This window comes from Heterodontus francisci, chromosome 3, assembly GCF_036365525.1.
Source record: "Heterodontus francisci isolate sHetFra1 chromosome 3, sHetFra1.hap1, whole genome shotgun sequence".
Taxonomy (NCBI): Eukaryota; Metazoa; Chordata; class Chondrichthyes; order Heterodontiformes; family Heterodontidae; genus Heterodontus; species Heterodontus francisci.
In genome coordinates, this window is record NC_090373.1 from 102,560,701 (window position 1) to 102,582,075 (window position 21,375).

General features: G+C 43.9%; 1 protein-coding gene across 5 annotated transcripts in view; it reads right to left on the reverse strand.

Moving 5' to 3' along the window:
• The window catches only part of rnf146 (ring finger protein 146), a 31,797-nt gene that overhangs the window by 8,688 nt on the left and 1,734 nt on the right, over positions 1–21,375 (reverse strand). Inside the window, exon 2 of one of the 5 annotated variants that reach the window (XM_068025203.1) lies at positions 9,906–9,970. The exons of 3 other annotated variants lie outside the window; for them this stretch is intronic. The gene's annotated coding sequence lies outside the window, so the exon portion shown is untranslated. Of the gene's footprint in view, positions 1–9,866; positions 9,971–21,375 lie in introns of all 5 variants that reach the window. One more of the 5 variants, XM_068025197.1, reaches the window with a different exon arrangement.

A 21,375-nucleotide genomic window follows, 5' to 3' on the forward strand; every position in this document is an offset into this window, starting at 1 on the left:
AGGTCATTAATTAATGCTGTCTCATTGCACAGTACCAGATCTAGCATAGCCTGCACTCTGGTTGGCTCTAGAACATGCTGCTCTAAGAAACTGTCCTGAAAACAATTAACTCATTATCCAGGCTACCTTTGCCAACCTGATTCGTCCAATCTACATGATAGATTAACATCACCCACGATATAGTCGTACTTTTCTCACAAGCCCCCATTATTTCATCCTGTATACCCCACCCTACAGCATGGTTATTATGGGGCACATAAACCACTCCCTCAAGTGACATCTTACCTTGACTATTTCTCATCTCTACCCAAACTGATTCTACACCTTATAATAAAAGCAAAATACTGCAGATGCTGGAAATCTGAAATAAAAACAAGAAATGCTGGAAATAGTCAGCAGGTCTGGCAGCATCTATGGAGACAGAAGCAGAGTTAACGTGTCAGGTCAGTGACCCTTCATCATAACCGGCAGAGGCTAGAAATGTAATAGGTTTCAAGCAAGTAAAGCGGGGGTGGAGCAGCAAACAACAAGAGGTGTTGATAGGACAAGGTCACAGAGAATAACTGACCAAAAGGTCATGGAGCAAAGGCAAACGGTATGTTAATGGTGTGCTGAAAGATAAAGCGTTAGTACAGAAAGGGTGTTAATTGACAGAAAACTGAACAGACTGGCCCTAAGCACAAACATGAAAAAAAGTGGGTAGGCACAGTGGAAGCAAACTAAAATAAACGCATAAAAATAAGAAAAAACTAAAAATAAAGGGAGGGCTAGTCAAGCTCTGAAATTATTGAACTCAATATTCAGTCCAGCAGGCTGTAGCGTGCCTAATCGGTAAATGAGGTGCTGTTCCTCGAGCTTGTGTTGATGTTCACTGGAACACTGCAGCAATCCCAGGACAGAGATGTGGGCATGAGAGCAAGGGGGAAGTGTTGAAATGGCAAGCAACCAGAAGCTCCGGGTCATGCTTTCGGACTGAGTGCAGGTGTTCTGCAAAGCGGAAAGTCACCCAGTCTACGTTTGGTCTCCCCAATGTACAGACCACATTGTGAGCAGCGAATACAGTATAATAAATTGAAAGAAGTGCAAGTAAATCGCTGCTTCACCTGAAAGGAGTGTTTGGGGCCTTGGATAGTGAGGAGAGAGGAGGTAAAAGGGCAGGTATTACATCTCCTGCGATTGCAGGGGAAGGTGCCATGGGAAGGGGACGAGGAGGTGGGGGTAATGGAGGAGTGGACCAGGGTGTCGCGGAGGGAATCATCCCTTCGGAATGCTGACAGGCGAGGGGAGGGGAGGGGAAGATGCATTTGGTAGTGGCACCACGCTGGAGGTGGCGGAAATGGTGGAGGATGATCCTTTGTATGTGGAGGCTGGTGGGGTGGAAAGTGAGGATAAGGGAACCTTGTCACGGTTCTGGGAAGCAGAGGAAGGGGAGAGAGTAGAGGTGCAGGAAATGGGCCGGACATGGTTGAGGGCCCTGTCAACCCCAGTGGGGGGGGGGGGGAATCCTTGGTTGAGGAAAAAGACATATCAGAAGGGCTTTCATGGAAGGTTGCATCATCAGAGCAGATGCGTTGGAGACAGAGAAACTAGGAGAATGGAATGGAGTCCTTAAAGGTGGCAGTGTGTGATGAAGTGTAGTCGAAGTAGCTATGGGAGTCAGTGGGCTGATAATGAATATTAGTAGACAGCCTATCCCCAGAGATGGAGACAGAGAAGTCGAGGAAGGGAAGGGAAGAGTTGGAGATGGACCATGTAAAGGTGAGAGAAGGGTGAAAATTAGAAGCAAAGTTGATAAAGTTTTCCAGTTCCAGGCAGGAGCAGGAAATGGTACTGGTACTGTCATCAACGTACTAGAAAAAGAGTTGGGGGAGGGAGCCTGAGTAGGACTAGAACAAGGAATGTTCAACATATTCTACATCTTGATTTCCAGAACTAAGGTCATCTCTCTCTATTGTACCAACAACATCTTTAGTTAACAGAGCTACGCCTCCACCTTTTCTTAGCTTCCTGTCTTCCCTAAATGTCATGTACCCTTGAATATTCAGGTCCCAGTCTTCGTCATCTTGCAGCCATGTCTCTGTAATGCCTATCAGATCATACATATTGATTACCATTTGCACTGTCAATTCATCTGCTTTGTTACAAATGCTACATATATTCGCATACAGAGCCTTTAGTTCTGTCTTTTTACTATTTTTGTAACCTCTAGGGCTGAATTTTACCACCCCCTCGATGCCGCGAATCGCGGCGCAGGGGCTGGTAAAATTCTGCGGAGAGAGGCCCGCCATGTCGAGAAGGGCCCACCGCAAATTATCGGCGGCAGGGGGACCTTGGTGTGGGCCCCCCGCCTGCCTTATGGCAGTGGCACCACAATTAGAATATGTTGAATGGTACTCACCTCTGCAGATTATGCAACCCACCGTCTCTCCATGGACACCTCCGGATTTTTCGCTGAACAGGCAGCAGTCACGTGCTGTCCCGTTCACAATTGGAAAATCCGGTGGGACCTCAGAGGCAGAAGTTGTCGCCAGTGAAGGCAAGTTCTGCTATCAGGGGTCTCACTCTGCATACTGGAAGGGAGGAGGGAGGGGGGATATTCAGGGGTTTCATTCTGCATACTGGAAGGGAGGAGGGAGGGGGGATATTCAGGGGTTTCATTCTGCATACTGGAAGGGAGGAGGGAAGGGGTCTGGAATTACTGGAGGGAAAGCTCTGCAGGCATGAAGGAAGATACTCTGTACGCTCTGCATTTAATCATGTTTGTGAAGGAGCAATGGCACTCTAGTCACCCTGTGTGTGGGAAGGGTTCCAGAAAGGGTAGCAGCATTTAGGTTATATGGATGGTGGGGGCAATTGATTCTGCATAGGATCTTGATGTGGTCATGCTATGCCACTCAGTGTTGGCGAAGATGGGCAATGCCATGGCAGGCCACATAGTTCATCCATGAAAGCAGCTGAAGTACCCGTCAACACTAATCCCTGCCGTGTTAGGAACCTTCGAATACATGAAAGGTTCAACTTTATTTATTACATGGAAATAGGTATGGCTCATCCTACATTGCGTGATCCTCTGCTCCTGAGGATCCATATGTGCCAGAGGCAAAAATCAACAGGCGGGTGTGATCCACGTAGAGGCCCCCGGTTGTGAGCAGCAGCCCCCAAGGTAAGGGTCTGCTACCCGACCCGAGTCTGATGGGACCAGACGACGTGTCGGGTTCGGGTCAGGCACACACAGTATTAATTGGACTTGAAAGGTCGTTTAAAAAGATGAAGATTGGAGCCACGACGTCAGTGATTGATTGGTCACGAGTTAAACAGAAACCCATGGAGTTGTGCCCAGACAGGTTGTGCCACACTGTACCAGTATCTGTATTGCTTAAAATAAAAACAGCAGTTGCCCGAAGGCTCACAAAATATTATACATTACCTAGACTCCTGCTTTACAGGTTGAAATACTTGCTGTAAGTTTATCCAGTGAGCAGCTGAGATGCAGAGACCAGAAAGGCCCCAAGTGATTAATTATTATAAAATATACAGTATTTATATGGTCATGGTGCTGTAGGTTATTTTCCCGGGAATATGCGGTTTGCCTTTAAGGCTTGCCAATGACCAGTATTGGTTTAAGAACTGGCAAGCCTCAGGAGTTATAGAAAGGTGCATTTTCGTTGCCTTAGAAACAGCCATTTGGAAACTGCGATCAAAGAGTGCATTCTCGTTACCATAGATATAGCCACTGGGAGTGAGTCTCATGCGATACATTTGTTACAATTCAGTTTTGAACTGGATTTTAGTTGAATACAGTTTGTTCTAACACAGACACAGAGGACACAGCTGTGTTTAGCACACCTGAAAAAGAGCTCTCAATCATTTAAACTGAAAGAATAGGATTTTAGTCTGTTTATTATTATCTCTCAAAATTCTAAGAAAAAGTCAAGCCAAAAGAGAGATCTCTGGTAATTTAAATTGAAGAAAGGGAAGTTCGACTGTGAAAATCTTTTATCCCTCAAAAACTCTAAAGTCAGATTGATTCCATTGAAAGTATTTGCAAGTCGTTAATTGTTGACATCCGCTGGAGAAGGAAAGTAACATTCTGTGAGGACTTCGAGCAACATTGGACTGTAAATTTGCAAGGACTCTAATTTTTTCTATTTTAAATGCTGTTTATATTTTCATAGTGTTTAAGAATTTAATTCTTCTAATTAAAGAGTTAATTTATTGATTTAAAGACACCCGATTTGGTTAGCCTCATTCGGGGGTTAATAGATTGTACAATTTGGCTGGGCTTTTCTTTAATTTGGAAAGTTTTAAATGATATGTTAGGCGAGCTGTGGAGCGACGGGATTGAATTATCAGTACATTGGTCCCACCACAATCAGAATCGTATATTTTGATTGGGGGCTTTGACAGGAGCAGTTGGTCATAACAATATAAAAAATATAAAATGATCACTGTCAGGACTCTAGTCGACACACTAAGTACTGCATATATTATAATTAATCACTCAAGACCTTCCTGGTCTCTGCATCTCAGCTGCTCACTTGATAAACTTGCAGCAAGTATTTCAACCTGTAAAGCAGGAATCTAGGTAATGTATAATGATATTTTGTGAGCCTTCGGGCAATTGCTGTGTTTATTTTAAGCAATACAGATACTGGTACAGTGTGGCACAACTCCATGGGTTTATTTTTAACTCGTGACCAAAGAGTCACTGACTTCATGACTCCAATCTTTTTAAACAACCTTTCAAGTCCAATTACAGTTTTTGTTGCTTATCTGCACAAACTGAAAAAGTGAAAAACGGATTAGGAATCGGAAGGTCGGTAAAGTGAACATCCGGTGGTCAGGTCGGGCGCGGGAAAAAAACGGAAGGACTCGGGCCGGGTCGGGCTTGGGTCCGATGTGGTTCTGTCGGGTTTTTGTTTCAAGACCTGAGCAGGCCTTTACCCCAAGGGGAGCTCGCCATTATGATTGCTGTGCATCTATAGGCCCCACATGACATGCCATCGGATGTCAGAGGCGATTGCACATGTAGAGAGGGTGGTGACACTTCTTTGTGCCCTGCTCAAAGATGACCTGCAGCCCACGGGCTTTGGTGGACATCCTATGCCTTTGGTCCTCATATTGGCAGTGGTTCTCAAGCTTTATGCCTATGCAGCTTTTCAGGGGCCCACCAGAGACCGTTGTGGGGGGTCACACAGTCAGCAGTGCACCGCTGTATCAGGGAGGTCACCAATGCCCTGCACCGGAGGGCCAGTGAGTATGTCCACTTCAGGACAGACTCTCACATCCAGGCCCAGAGGGCCATCAGTTTCGGCACCATTGTCAGAGAACCATAGATTGTAATGTTCATAGACTGCACTCATGTGGCCATCAGGCCTCCTGCCAGGCTACCACGTGCAAACATCACCATTTAAAGGAATCCTCTCAATTTAGGCGAAGTTGGTAAGTGATCACCGTAGATGGATGCTACATGCAAATCCGTGACCATTTCTCAGGCAGCTGTCAGGACACCTGGGACCTGCCACTGCTGCTCACTGAACTGGCTTCTTGGAGACAGGGGCTATCCCTTGCAGACATGGCTCCTGACACCAGTGATAGACCCCACCACTGTTGAAGAGGAGAGTTACAACACCAGCCACTGAGCTACAAGAGCCACGTTGGAGCAGGAGATCGGCATGCTGAAAGAGCACCTCCAATGCCTGGATGGATAGGGTGATGCCCTATACTATGGGCTGAAAATGCCAGCTCCTTTCTTTGCTGTTCTGCACAACTACACACCCAATAGGGGCCAGGCCTGGCATGATGAGGAGAGACGTCAACAGATTCCTCCTCAGACTATGAGGCTCTCTGCTCCATAGGAACCGACATGAGCTCTGCAAGCCACACATCACCCGCGCTCACCTGCTGTGCGCCAGTCCACACCTGCAGCACCCCTGTGTAAACCATTAGAGGCAGCAGCTGACTGAGCCAATGTCCAGGTCACTGCATCCATGGAGACGCTCATGAGTAATGATGGCATGGCAATGATGTTGTTGCATACGTTAGCTCTGCTGAAGGACCAACGGTGCAAAGGGATGTGACATTGGCGCTACATGATGGCACACATCATTCACAGAGAAAAGGACACACTTGTTGGTGAAAACATTTAGTGAAAGACGTATTTACATTGCTGTGATACTCGTGCATTCCCACTTGCATCAGTGTGTTCTTGGTAAACCTCCAATACCTTTTATGGTATATTTAAGTTTCACATCCTGGAATGTGCAAAATTAAGATTATTCACCCAGGTGCGGCACGCCTACAAGAAGGAATGTTACACATGAGTGGAAGAAGAGGATCACAACTTCACAGGACGCTGGGACACAGCAGGGTAAGTATGTGGCAGCAAAGCAGAAAGTGCTGGAGTAACTCAGAAGGTTGGGCAGCATTTGTGGAGAGAGAAGCAGAGTTAACTTGACCAAGTTCACAGACCTGAAAGTTAACTCTGCTTCTCTCTCCATAGGTGCTGTCTGACCTGCTGAGTTTCTCCAGCACTTTCTGCTTTGCTGCCAGATTGACAGCAGCCCAACTCTTCAGCAGTCAGGTACGTATTCTTTGACAGCTGTCAGGAAGCAGGTGCTGGGGAGCTTAAAATAGGATCCCAACACCTGCTGCACAACTGACAAAAGGTCTCTCACTGCGCCGAATGTTCCACCTCTCCCCACGTAATATGGGGAAGGTGGCTCGGCGCCGTGATGCTAATGAGACCCTGTGCGTAATAACGTGGGGGCTCTGCGGCGGCCACTAAATGCGGGCACACTGCTGCGTTAAAGGGAGCCACTGCGCCCGAATAAAATTCATCCCCTAGTCTTATCCGCTGGTGCACTCAGATTTGCACACTCTGTCCCTTCCTGCCACACCCTGATCATTTCCTTATCGATACCTTGCTCTTTTGCCTTCTCTACTTAATTTATCACATCTTCTCAATACTGTTCCCTCACCCTCATTATTTAATTTAAAGACCTCTCTACCGCCCTACTTATACAACCCGCCAGAACACTGGTCCCAGCACGGTTCAAGTAGAGACCATTCCAATGGTAGAGCTCCCACTTTCCCTAGTACAGGTGCCAATGCCCCACAAATCGTGGGGAATTTTCGTGGCACTTTCTACTCATTTGAGCATCTCACTTTGTTCCATCCTTCTTACCTCTCCTTCAAAATCATTGTTCTCTACCACCTCCCAAGTACGATAACAATTTTATCATATACCTTCACTGCTTTCCGCACTCAGCCTCTGCACTGAATGACTTCTCATCCTCGGTGATTTCAATTTCCATCCCAACTCATCATGTTCTCTCTCTCCTCTAAGTTCACAAACTTCTTATCCTCCCTAAATCACTGCCTACATGTCAACTCCCCAACCCATATTCACAGCCAATCCCTTGACCTTGCCATCGAACGTGGTCTTGCTAGTCCTACTGTATCAATCACAAATAAGGCCATCTCTGATCACTTCCTGTATCACTCTCCACCCACATCCCCCTTCTGCACCCCACCCCTACCTCATTCTGTATCTGATCCTGGAAAAAACTATCCCCCAATTCACTTACAACTGCACTTTCAAAATGTCAATTATCTAGCTTTTGGCCCTCCGATCACCACATTTCTGTCGCTACTGATTTTCTCAACTGCACCCTCACTTTCACCTTTGATGCCTTAATCAACAATAAAAAATCAGTTTCTGTCACCCTGGTACAGCCTTCATCTCCGCCCCCGTAAGTTCAAGGGACGCAGACTTGAAAGGTTATGGGGACAACTGGTTTAGCCTTCCACCACCAGATCTGGCTGGACCATTGCTCTCATCTGCTAAAACTGCTCACTATTCCAGGATCATCTTGGAATACATCTTGGCTTCTTTTCTCTACTGCAAACCATCTTCTTAAACCCCTCTCCCCTCCAACAATAAGCGCGAGGAGCTCATGGAGATCTTGGTCACAAAGATTGAGACCATTCGATCAGCTGCTTCTGCTGCGCTCCTCCCTTCCACTAGCCCACCTGGCCAGACTTCCTTTAATGCTCCCCCTTGTCCTAGCCCTGAACCCGCATCTTTCTCTAGTTTCTCTCCTATCTCCCCTCATGCCCTCTGTGAGCTCATTTTGTCCATGAGACCCACCTCCTGTTCCCTCGATCCTATTCCCATTAAAAAACCGATTACCCATCTTCCCCTCCTGTTTCCCACGATATTGTAAACTTTTCTCTCTCTCTTCAAGCATTGTCCCTCTCTCCTTTAAATCTGCTAGCATCATCAACCCTCTCCTTAAAAAACTCTTGACCCGACCGCCCTTGCAAACTACCATCCCATTTCCAACCTACCATTCCTCTCCAAAGTCCTTGATTGTGGTTTCACCTCCCAAATCCATTCCCATTTTTCCCAGAACTCCATGTTTGAATCCCTCCTATTAGGTTTCTTCCCCTGCCACAGTACCAAAACAGCTCTCAAAGTCACAAATGTCATCCTATGTGACTATGACAAAGGTAACCTTTCCATCCTTGTCCTTCTCAACCTATCTGCAGCATTTGACACGGTTGACCACACCATCCTCGGCCATGGCTTCTCCACCTAAGTCCAGCTGGGTGGGACTGCTCACACCTAGCTCCATTCTTATCTCTCCAATTGTAGTCTGAGAATCACTTGCAATGGCTTCTCTTCCTGCTCCCGCACCGATACCTCTGGTGTCCCCTAAGGATCTAACCTTGCCCCCTCCTGTTTCTTGTCTACATGCTGCCCCTCGGTGACATCATCCAAAAACACGGCATTAGTTTTCAGGTATGCAGACGACACTCAGCTCTACCTCACCACCACTTCTCGACTCCTCCACTGTTGCTAAATTATCAGACTGCTTATCCGACATCCAGTACTTCATGAGCAGAAATTTCCTCCAATTAAATATTGGGAAGACTGAAGCCATTGATTTCAGTTCCTGCTCCAAACTCTGTTCCCTAGCTACTGACTCCATCCCTCTCCCTCTCCCAGTCTAGGATTCAGCTAGTCTGTTTACAACATTGGGGTCACATCAGACCCCAAGCTGAGATTACGACTTCATATTTGTGCCATCACTAAGATGGCCTATTTCCACCTTCCTAACATCGCCTGACCATCCCTGTCTCGGCTCATCTGCTGTTGAAACTCTCATTCATGCTTTGTTACCTCTAGATGACTATTCCAACACACTAACTGGCTGGTCTCCCACATTCTACTCTTTGTAAATTTCCTTGTATCACTCTCCATCCAAAACTCTGCTGCCCATGTCTTTACTCTCACCAAATCCCATTCCCCCATCACGCCTGTGCTCGCTGACCAATAATGGCTCCCCGTCAAGCAACATCTTGATGTTAAAATTCTCATCCCTCCATGGCTTCGCCCCTCTCTATCTCTGTAATCTCCTGCAGCCTCACAATTCTCCAAGATATCTGTGCTCCTCTAATTCTGGCCTCCTTGGCATCCCTGATTTTAATTGCTCCACCATTGGTGGCTGCGCCTTCAGCTACCTAGGCCCCAAGCTCTTGAATATCCCCCCTACAAATCCCTGCCTCTCCACCTTGCTTTCCTCCTTTAAGACTCCCTAAAACCTACCTCTCTGAACAAACATTTGGTCATGTGACCCAATATCTAGCTCCTTTTGTGGCTCAGTCTCATACTTTGTTTTATAATGCTCCTGTGATGTGCCTTGGGTCATTTTATTATGTTTAAGGTGCTATATAAGTTATTGTTGTAGATTCTTATGCCTAAACAGGGATAGAAAGTTTATTACTCTGAATCAAATATGAATTTGTAACACCAAATCTCAATAGAAATCCTAGTCCAAAAAATACTTAAGTATACTAACAGAGCTGTGGATCCAGTTACTGATTCTTGCTGCAAGTACCTGCAGTTATCAGTGGTGCCAAAGATGGTGCCTCACTTCCCCAACTTCCTGATTCCACAGACCCTCTAAATTTGAAAAAAAAAAAGGCAAGTTAAATTAAGAAAATGAGATTTTCCATTAATTGAGGGAATTTTTCTACAGCTATTGTCACAAAAATATTTGTTTATGTATGACTCTATTATGTGTCTGGAACAGCTAGCTGCGGGAAGATTGACTGCATAGTCAACTCAGAATTAAAGTGCGAGAGAACATAATGGTAGAGGCCAAACCGACCAGAAAAAAAAAAGAAAATTTGGTCATGGCGTTGTGTCTTGTATGTATTTAATAGTTCTAGTTTTAGCCACACCAAGTTCCAATCGCTCATTACCCTGTCCACACTGGTTTCTAATATCTGAAAATCTCACCGAACCCAATGACCTGGCAGTTGCACCAAATGATCCGGTATATGCGACTAAGAGTGCAGCGAGATCAGAGATTGAGAGAAACAAAACCCCAATGCTTCAAATTCTCATCGTGTTTAAATCCCTTCATACCCAACCCTTCCAGCCCTACAACCACCTCCCCCTCACATGCACCGCCCCCAACCAATGTTAATCTCTTCATTCCACTCTCTTATGCATCCATCTTTTTCCCATCTTTGGTAAGTGTGCCTTTAGCTGCTCAGGTCCCATTCTCTGGAATTTCCTCCCTAAACATCTCTGCTTCTTTTTCCTCCTTTAATAATCCCTTTAAAATCTATCTCTAACTGAGCTTTCTGTTTCTTTGGTTTAGCATCTGTATTTTCTTCATGGCGGTGAAGCATCTCAGTATAATTTTCTATGTTGTTTATCATATATAAATGCAGGGTGTTCTTTGATGTCAGTAAATAAGCAGTAAAACTGAAATGTAGCATGATATTCTCAGCTGGAGGCAAATGAACGCTTTCAGGTCACTGCAACCATTAAATATGATTCAATTTCATCATTCAACAAGTAACTCTAAGCTAGCACTGGCTCTGAATTCTAGCTCAATGTATCTTTATGTGAGTCCTGCCGGTAAACGCAACACTTTATAAGGCCTGACTTATAAAATGCAATTCTCCCTTGATATAGTGCTGCTTTTGGGAACAATGTGAAAGCAAGTACTGTACATGAATCCCATTTTTTAAAAAATCACTAGTGCTCCCACTTTATATAAAATCAACTGTGTTAAGAACAAATTCTGATCAATTGTAGGCACTCAACCAATTTATTTTTATTCGTTCATGGGAATGCGAACATTGCTGGCAAGGCCAGCATTTGTTGCCCATCCCTTATTGCTCTTGAGAAAACCTTAGGTGCAAAATCTTTGGTGCAGTAACTGCTAAAATAATTTTGGTAACCAATTTAACAACACAATGTAAAATGAACTGGAAGCTTAGGAGTAAAGCAAAGGTTTTCCTACAAATTTTACTGTAAAGAGAATATTGCAAGATCACAAGGTAAATGTAAATGAGGAAGGCCATTTGACTAAATTTACCTCATCCATCCAGCAAGATCCTACATTTCCCATCTATCACCTATAGCACCCCGCAGTAGCTTCCAGCTAGTCCATAAATAATTCCAAGGTCTTATTTTGAAAGTCTACCCGGAAACCCATTCAATTCAGAAGATCATTCAGAAGAACTTTCTGACTTCATTCAGCCCTAAATTTACCTTTTACCAGCTTGAATGCAGATCTCCTCGTTCTATTCTTACTTTAAAGTGCTTTTACAGTACTAACTTTGATGTTTGCTATCTTATATACTTCTATAAAGATCAGTTTCCAATTGACTCTTTTCAAAGCTGAAAAACTAAAGTTTCTCCTGCCTTTCCTCATATCTCAATCCTCTGATGCTGGGAATCAGCCTTGTGGCTCCTCTCTGAACAACCTCCAGCATCTGAAGCTCTTTGTGGCTGAGTCACCAGCACTGGATGGAGTATTCAAGATGTGGCCTGCTCAGAGCACTATACAGTTTGAGCATGGCTACCTCTGCCTTGTAAGCTACTGTTTTGGTAATATAATTCAGCATTCCATTTACATTTACTGTGTAAAGAACAGCTGTACTCACTGTTAGAATTAGCACCACTTCTCAATAATGTTTATTCATGCACTGAATACATTACCTTCCATAGACTTCTTCGAAACCAGAAATTGGCTGGCTGCACAAAATATCTGATATGGCAGGCCACAGGGTAAACAATTAATCTTGTTTATAATTTAAGTATCAGCAATATTATAGGTAAACATACAATAAAATCAGTAAGATTTATAAACAAATTAGCACAGATTTGTTCAAGGCATGCCATGTTTGAACTTTTGGAAGAAGTGGTGACCAGCTGGATATAGGGAATGTGGTAGATTAGTGCATCTGGATTTTCAGATGATGTTTTCCACATTGAGGTTGGGTGAAAATTTAGGCATATGGTAAAAGATATGCTCAGACTGGAAAAGGATTTAAAGTGGTGTGCTCTAGGAGTCAGTGCAGGGTCTACTTTTGTCTTCTGTATTTCTAGAGGATTTAGATTTGAGCATGGGGAACACTTTCACAAAATGTGCTGAGGGCAGAAAAGGAGAAGGTGGTTTGACAAAGTAAGAAACACAAAAAATGACATCAGGAAAACAAGCAGGTCGGTGGAATGGGCGGACAGGTGGCAGCTGCAATTTAATGTGGATAAATGAGATACAATATATTTTAGGAGAAAAAAAACAAGGAATGGGAGTATACATTTCATGGAAAGACAGTGAAAGATGTGCATGACCGAGGATTTCAAATTTAAGGGGTCACTACTGACCAGAAACTTAACTGGACCAGCCCTATAGATACAGTCAGGTCAAAGCAGCCCACCTGATCGGCACCCCATCCACCACCATAAACATTCACTCCCTTCACCACCGATGCACAGTGGCAGTGGCGTGTACCATCTACATGATGCACTACAGCAACTCACGAAGGCTCCTTCAACAGCACCTTCCAAACCCGCGAGCTCTACCACCTAGAAGGACAAGGGCAGCAAGTGCATGGGAACACCACCACCTGCAAATTCCCCTCCAAGCCCCACACACCATCCCGACTTGGAAATATATTGCTGTTCCTTCACTGTCGCTGGATCAAAATCCTGGAACTCCCTCTCTAACAGCACTGTGGGTATACCAGCACCAGATGGACTGCAGTGAATCAAGAAGGCAGCTCATCACCTACTTAAGGGCAATTAGGGATGGGCAACAAATGCTAGCCTTGCCAGCGATGCCAACATCCCATGAAAGAATAAAAAAAAAGAGTGAGAGCGAGTCAGAGGATAGGAATTCAACAGCGAGTAACTCACCTCCTGACTCCCCAAAGCCTGCTCACCATCTACAAGGTAGAAGTCAGGAGTGTGATGGAATACTCTCCACTATCCTGGATAAGTGCACCTCCAACACTCAGGGAACTCAACACCATCCAAAACAAAGCAGCCACTTGATTGGCACCCCATCCACCACCTTAAACATTCGCCCCCTCCATCGCCAGTGCACAGTGGCAGCAGTGTGTACCATCTACAAGATACACTGTGCAGCAACTCACCAAGGCTCCTTCAACAGCACCTTCCAAACCCGCGAGCTCTACCACCTAGAAGGACAAGGGCAGCAGGTGCATGGGAACACCACCACCTGCAAATTCCCCTCCAAGCCCCACACACCATCCTGACTTGGAACTATATCGCTGTTCTTTCACTGTTGCTGGGTCAAAATCCTGGAACTTCCTCCCTAACATTGTGGGCGTACCTACCCCACATGGACTGCAGTGGTCCAAGGCAGCAGCTCACCACCACCTTCTAGGGCAGTTAGATATGGACAACAAATGCTGACCTTGCTAGCGATGCCCACATCCCATGAACAAAAAAAAAATATATATATATATATATATATATATATATATATATATATATATATATATATAAATAAAAATAAATTCTCAGAAACTACAAATACAGATAAAGTCCTAAGAGGCCAACTGCATTTTGGATTTTAAAAATAGGAGCATAGAGTACAGAAGTAATGATGAATTTATATAAAACATTGGTTCGGTCACAGTTATAGCCTGGTATGCAGTTTCAAGTGCCCCGTTATAGAAAGGGCATTAAAGCCATAAAAAAAATACATTTGAGCTTAGGAGTGGGAAACTGTAGTTATGAGCAGAGACTTGAGATACTGGGGCTTTTTCAACTAGCACCCAGAGGCTAAGAGGAAGTTTAAAAGGAGATTTTTGATAGAGTGACTATTTCCTCTTTTTGGGGAATTGGTGACAATGGGTCATCAGTTTAAAATTGTCACCAAGAGTGTGATTGCTGGAGTGTGAAATAATTTGCCACAGGGAGTGGTTAAGACAGAGACCATTGCATTTTTAGGTGAACATTGGATAAATATTAGAAACAAAGGGAGGCATCAGAGCTCTGGAATTAGTTCTGGATTCTGGGAGCTGTCCCAGACATGATGAGCTGAATGGCCTGTTGTGTGCTGTTACTTCTATGATCCCATGGTTCCTGGGGCTAGATCTTTCCCTGCAATTGCACTAGAACTGTTCTCAATCTGGTGTTCTGCTGCCAAGGATCTGCTCAATTTTGATCAGTACACCTTCATTACATTTTTATGGCAGGCTCCGGTTACTATTATTACATTTTAGGTAGCTCACCTTGGATGATCGTCAGTGGCAATTGGGAGGGAAGGAATCCAATGCTGCTGTAGAAGCTGAAGGTGTTAAGGCAGCCATTTTGTGTCTGTAACAATGTAGCTCAATGCAATATCTGAAGCGTTCGCTTCTACAGGGCATGGAGTTCACAGAGGCTCATCAGCTGAGGTGGCAACAACACTCTGCATCTGCTTTAACCAGGAGATGCTAATTCTGACAACATACACCAATTGGCTGTTGAAAAAAATCTATTTTTTGATGATTCCACAACAACTTTCTTTTATATATAGAGATAAAGGAGGAGATATTAGGTCAGGTGACTAAACACTTGCTCAAAGAGGCAAGTTTTGAGAGAGAGAGGCAGACAGACAGACAGCTGGACAGTCAGAGGGGTTTAGGGAAGAAATTAGGAGCTTAGGCCTTAAAGACAGCTGAAGGCATAATGCCAGTGGTGGGGCAAAGGGATTGGGGGATGCAGAAGTTCAGAGTTGGAGGAATTCAGGGAAGTTAGAGATAGGAATTGGTGAGGCCATGAAGAGATTTGAACATGAGAATGAGAATTTTTAAGTTAAGACATTAGCCACCAGAAACCAATATGGGTCAGCCAGCAAGGGGGCGATGGGTGAGCGGGACTTGGTGCGAGTTAGGATACGGACAGCAGAGTTTTGGATGAGCTCAAGTCCTGGAGGTGAGGAAGATGGGAGGATAGCCAGGAAAACACTGGAGTAGTCGAGTCTGGAGGTAACAAAAACAAGGGCGAGAGCATCAGCAGAGGTGGGGCAGCGATGGGAAATGCTAAGCAGGTGGAGTTCGTCAGTCTTTGTGATGGAGAGGATATGGGGTTGAAATCTCAGCTCAGGGTCAAATAGGTCACTGAGATTTACCAGAATGTTTCCAGGAATGAGGGATTTTAGCTACAATGTTAGGTTAGAGAAGCTGGGGTTGTTCTCCTTAGAGAAAAGAAGATTTAAGGGAGATTTAATTGGGGTGTTCAAGATTACGACAGGTTTTGATAAGGTAGACAAAGAAAAGCTATTCCCAGTAGTTGATGGTACAATTACTAGGGAACACGGATTTAAGGTTTTGGGCAAGAGATGCAGGGGGGGATGCGAGGAAGAACTTTTTTTACGCAGCGAGTGGTAATAGCTTGGAAGTCACTGCCCACGATACTGGTGGAAGTGGAGACGATTAATGATTTCAAAAATAAATTGGATAGGCACTTGGGGGAAATAAACTTGCAGAGCTGTGGGGGAAAGAGTGGAGAAATGGGACTGAATGGATTGCTCTACAGAGAGCATGGACTCAATGGGTTGAATGGCCTCCTTCTGTGTCATAATGACTCAGATTGCTAACAGTCTGGTTCAGCCAGAGATACTGGCCAAGGAGCGGGATGGAATTGGTGGTAAAGGGAAAAGGTTTGCGGCTTCAATCTTTCCAATATTTAATTGGAGGAAATTGTCAGCTAAGCAGTCTGACAGCAAAGAGGCAGTGGAGAGGTCGCGAGAGATGGCAGTGAGAGAGAGTTGGGTGCTATCAACCTACATGTAGAATCTGACATCTTGTCTTTGGATGGTATTGCCAAGGGGCAGTATATAGATAAGAAATAGGAGGAAGCCAAGGATAGATCTCTGAAGGATTCTAGAAGTAACGGTGATGGGGCAAGAAGAGAAACATGTGAAGCAATCTTACTCAGCTGGACAACAGAGGAAAAACGATGGTGTATCAATCATGTTAAAGGCTGAAGAGTGGTTCAGAAGTTTAATGAGTTCACCATTGTCAAAGTTTGCAAGGACAAAGAGGTGAAGGATGGTTTTTTTTTGAGGCAGATTTGAAAGGGGAACCGTACCCGAGGAGTGGGAACCGTTTACAATATCAGTTAACATGGGGATCAGGAGGGAAAGTTGTGCGGTCAGCAGTTTAGTGGGAATAGGATCAAAAGGGCAAGATGTGGGTCTTTTGGACAAGCAGGTTCAGAGGGGGCATGAGGAGAGACAAGAAGAGAGAAGCTAAAGAAAAATTCAAGTTCAGGGCTGGGGTAGGAGGGGAACCTTGGCTTGGTGGACAGTGAGAAGGAAAGGAGCAGAAGCTGAACAGATGGTCTCAATGTTCATCACAAAGAAGCCCATGAGGACCTCACACTTGCTAGAGGTGACAGTAGAAGGGGCATGTGAGAGTGCCTTATGGAGATGGCTGATAGTGGGGAAAAGAAACCAGAGGTTATCTTTGTATCTCAGGACAATCTGGTGATGAATGGCTAAACAAGTTGTGCACCACATATAGAACATAGAACAGTACAGCACAATACAGGCCCTTCGGCCCACGATGTTGTGCCGAACCTTTAACCTACTCTAAGATCAAACTAACTACCTACCCTTCATTCTACTATCATCCATGTACCTATCCAAGAGTCGCTTAAATGATGTTCAAGTCTGCGCCCCTTCGACTGAATGAAGTGAAGATGGGAGAGCAACCAGGGTGAAAAGAGAGAGCAAGGGTCTTGCTGGGAATGAGGCAAAGGTGGAGGCATGGGTGTGATTGAGCAGGTCAATACCTGCAGCACTATTGTGTCAAATGGAAAGTCAAAGGCTGGACAGTTGGGACTCTGAAAGTGATGTTGTGACTTTGGGAGTTTTTTCCCCCTCCCCCAACAGGCAGACACAGACCAACTGGGGTTGGGAAGGAGGATGTGACCGTTGAGGAATTCAAGGAAGTGATCAGAGATGGCCTTGTCTGTGATTTAATAGATCGGAATAGAGATGGTGAGATGACAAGTTTGGAAGAGTGGGTGGCTGTGAATATTGATAGGAAAGTTTATATGAAGAGAACGGTTTAGAGAGGGCAGTGAACTCAGGAGTGAGAGCAAGGAGACTTAAGATGGAAGGTGAAAGTCACTTGGTGTGGAGGCTAAGGGAGGAAAGGAATGAGGATAGCTCAATCAAAAATTTGGCATCCTTTTTACAGCCGCAACTTTATATAACATATCAAAAACCCGAGCTATTTGGACAATCTCTGAACTTGATGAGAGAAGGTTTATAAATTTGTAAAGAAACAGAATTATAGAATTGTTACAGCACAGAAGGCCAGTCATGTCTGCGCCAGCTCTCTGGAAGAGCAATTTACCTAGTGCCACTCCCTGGCCTTTTCCACATAGCCCTGCACATTCTTATCAGAGAACGATCCAATTCCCTCTTGAATGCCTCGATGGAACCTGCCTCCACCACACTCTCTGGCAGTGCATTCCAGATTCTAAACACTCGCTTTGTGAAAAAGTTTTTCCCCCATGTCACTATTGCTTTTTTTGCCAATTACCTGAAATCTGCGCTCTCTTGTTCTCAATCTCTCCACCAATGGAAACAGTTTCTCCCTATCTACTTTGCCCAGACCCCTCGTGATTTTGAATACCTCTAGCAAATCTCCTCTCAACCGTCTCTTCTCCAAAGAAAACAGTTCCAACTTCTCCAATCTATCCACATAACTGAATTTCCTCATCCCTGGAACCATTCTATTGAACCTTTTCTACACTCTTTCCAATGCCTTCACATCTTTCCTAAAGTGTGGCGCCCAGAACTGGACACAATACTCCAGTTGAGGCCGAACCAGTGTTCTATACAAGTTTAGCATAACTTCCTTGCTTTTGTACTCTATGCCCCTATTAATGAAGCCTAGGATACTGTATGCTCTATTGACCGCTCTCTCAACCTATCCTGCCACCTTCAATGATTTATGCACATATACACCCAGGTCCCTCTGCTCCTGTACCCCCTTTAGAATTGTACCCTTTATTTTATATTGTCTCTCCACATTCCTATCAAAATGAATCACTTCATATTTCTCTGCATTAAATTTAATCTGCCACTTGTCCACCCATTCCACCAACCTGTATGTCCTTTTGAAAATCTACATTGTTCTCCTCACAGTTCACAATGTTTTCAAGTTTTGTATCATCTGCAAATTTTAAAAGTCTGCCCTGTAATATCAGGGACAGCAAGGGTCCCAACCGGCCCTTGGGGAACTCCACAACAAACATTCCACTGGTCTGAAAAACATTCATTAAACACGACTCTCGAGTCCTGCCACTCAGCCAATTTCATATCCATATTGTTATTGTCCCTTTTATTACGAGCAATAAGTTTTCTCATAAGTCTGTTGTGTGGCACTTTCACAAATACTTTTTGGAAGTCCATGTACACCACCTCAACAGCATTGCCCTGATCAAACTTCTCTGTTACCTCATCAAAAAACTCCATCAAGTTAGTTAAACACTAGTTGCTCTTCACAAATTCGTGCTGGCTTTCACTAACTAACCTGGGTACTAAATATTTCTGGATACAATGGTCACTGTCCCCTAAAATGTTCTCCTACTGACATTTGATCCACTTGGTTCATCTCTTTCCCACAAACCAGGTCTAGCAGTGCCTCCTTTCCCGTTGGACTGGAAACATATAGTAGAAAATTCTCCTGCACACAATCTAGGAACTCTTGCCCCTCTCTGCTCTTTACACTATTATCCCAGTTTATATTTGGACAATTAATATCTGCCATTATTACTACTCTAATTCCTGAAACTCGTTCCTCTACATCTTTCCCACTAGTTGATGGCCTATATACTACATACAGCAAAGTAACTGCACCGTTTTTGTTCCTTAGCTCCAGCCAAATAGATTCTGTCCTTGACTCCGCTGGGACATCCTCTCTCTCCAGCACTGCAATGTTCTCCTTAATCAAAACTACCACCCCTCCCCCTTTCCTTCCCAACTTTCCTGAACACCTTGTATCCAGAAATATTTAGTACCCAGTCTTGCGCTTCTTTGAGCCAAGTCTCCGTTATTGCCACAATATCATACTTCCATGTGGCTATCTGCGCCTGAAGCTCACCAACCTTACTTAACACACTCCATGCATTCACATACAGTAACCCTAACTTAGACAACAAAAGGCAACAAAACCCCCTGCACCTCAAAGTCAAACTTAGACTATGTGTGTATTCTCTCCACCACAAAGTCAACAGAAATCTCTCCCAGAAAGCAGCTACAGAAGTCATGTCAAAACTGAACAAATTTAAGCAAAGCTACAAAAATCACGTAACAGGACATATCCTCAGGTCTACCATATAAACGGCCTGTAACATACTCTGGCAGATTTGATTCATAATCATGACCTGTGGTTCACAAGGCATTGAATGCAGTGTATAAGAATTAAAAGGAAACCACCATACTGTTTATATGGTAGATGGGAGTAGATTTAGTGTTAACATCTTAGGCAAAATTAGCATGTAGGGTCCATGCCATGTTGTACTTCAGAAACAATAGCCCTCACATTTCAACATTAGCAAACAAATCGCACTCCTGCCAATTCAAAAAACCACATTACCAAAGAGAACTTCCATCAATAAATGCAAATCAATTAGATACAACGTTGCAGCCAACCAAGATATTATTTTTAGCCTAGTTACAAAGTCTCCTTCTGTTCCTACATTCTCAAGGAATGCCATTCTCAAGGAAATATGCTTTGCTTCCAAAGAGCTTCCGCACAGGATTTTGCAAAGAGAAAGAAAAATCAATTATTTTGCTTTGATCATTTTGACTGTCTGACGACAGGTGGAAGTAAGCAGAATGGAAAGATATAGGGAGAGAAAATAAACAGTATTGGCATTCCATCATTTGTGCACACAACTCCCTGTAGGGAGCAATTCTGATCCTAGTGACCCTGCATCGAGTAATCACAGAGTGAATCAGGCAGTTCCCATTAGGGAGGAAGTAATTAACAATATATATATTTACATCTTTAATATATTAAGCATCTCGTGCACACTGTTTCCTATGCTCCAATTGTCAATTGTGTTATGTCTGGGTAGAAATACTTTTAAGCTGAGAATTGCTTTCCATAACTTGGTAATAACAACTTGAACTTATATAGCATCTTTAACATACTGATACATCCCAAGGTGCTTACTACATTGTAAACCTCCCAATATTCAGTGATGCTACTGCACCACCAAACTCCATTTCCCAGCTCCATCCACTCCCAGATGTGCTACCAGCAACAGTAAAGTTTTTAAATTCTTTAGTCTTTCAAAAATTCATTTACCTTTTAATTTTGATCTTTTACAAATTAAGATTTCAATTTTTTTCCTTTCTATTTTTGGAGCCCTGATTCCTTTAATTAATTTCAGAGCTAGCTTGCTCATACTCCCTCTGGACACTTCTCTGCTGCAATTCAAGCCAATGTTACCATCATCCGTTGTTTCCTACACCCAGAAAATACACACTGGAGCAGCTCTTTCTCAACACCTCCTATCCAGCAAAAAAAAGTATAAAGCAACAAAAAAAAGAGACAAACCAAAAGTGACTCTCAAACAACAGAAGAACAAGCAAAAACAGAAAAAAAAAACAAGATCAAGACACAAACAGCAAAAGAAGACAAGGAAGACATTGTGTCCTCCAGCTTACCACGTGAAATCTGCTGAGAGGGCCACTCATAAAATCTACAAAGTTTAGATTTTAGTTCCAATAACAAAAAATAAAACCAAACTTATTGCAGGGTTTCCACTGAGATTATGAAAATAAATTCAAAGAAAACTGTCTTCACCTGGAGCAGGACGAAGAATACAAACATACAATGCACCTTTCATTTTCTCCCCCTGACAAACAAAAGCAACAAACAAAACACTGTCCTAATTAACTTCAATACAAAATCTCAAATTTAGACTTTCTGGTCCTGTTTTCTGGTTTTCCAGCGGATCTGGGGCAGACGGAAACATGGCTTTCACTACTGTTTCCCACCATTTCTCCTAATTGAACGCTG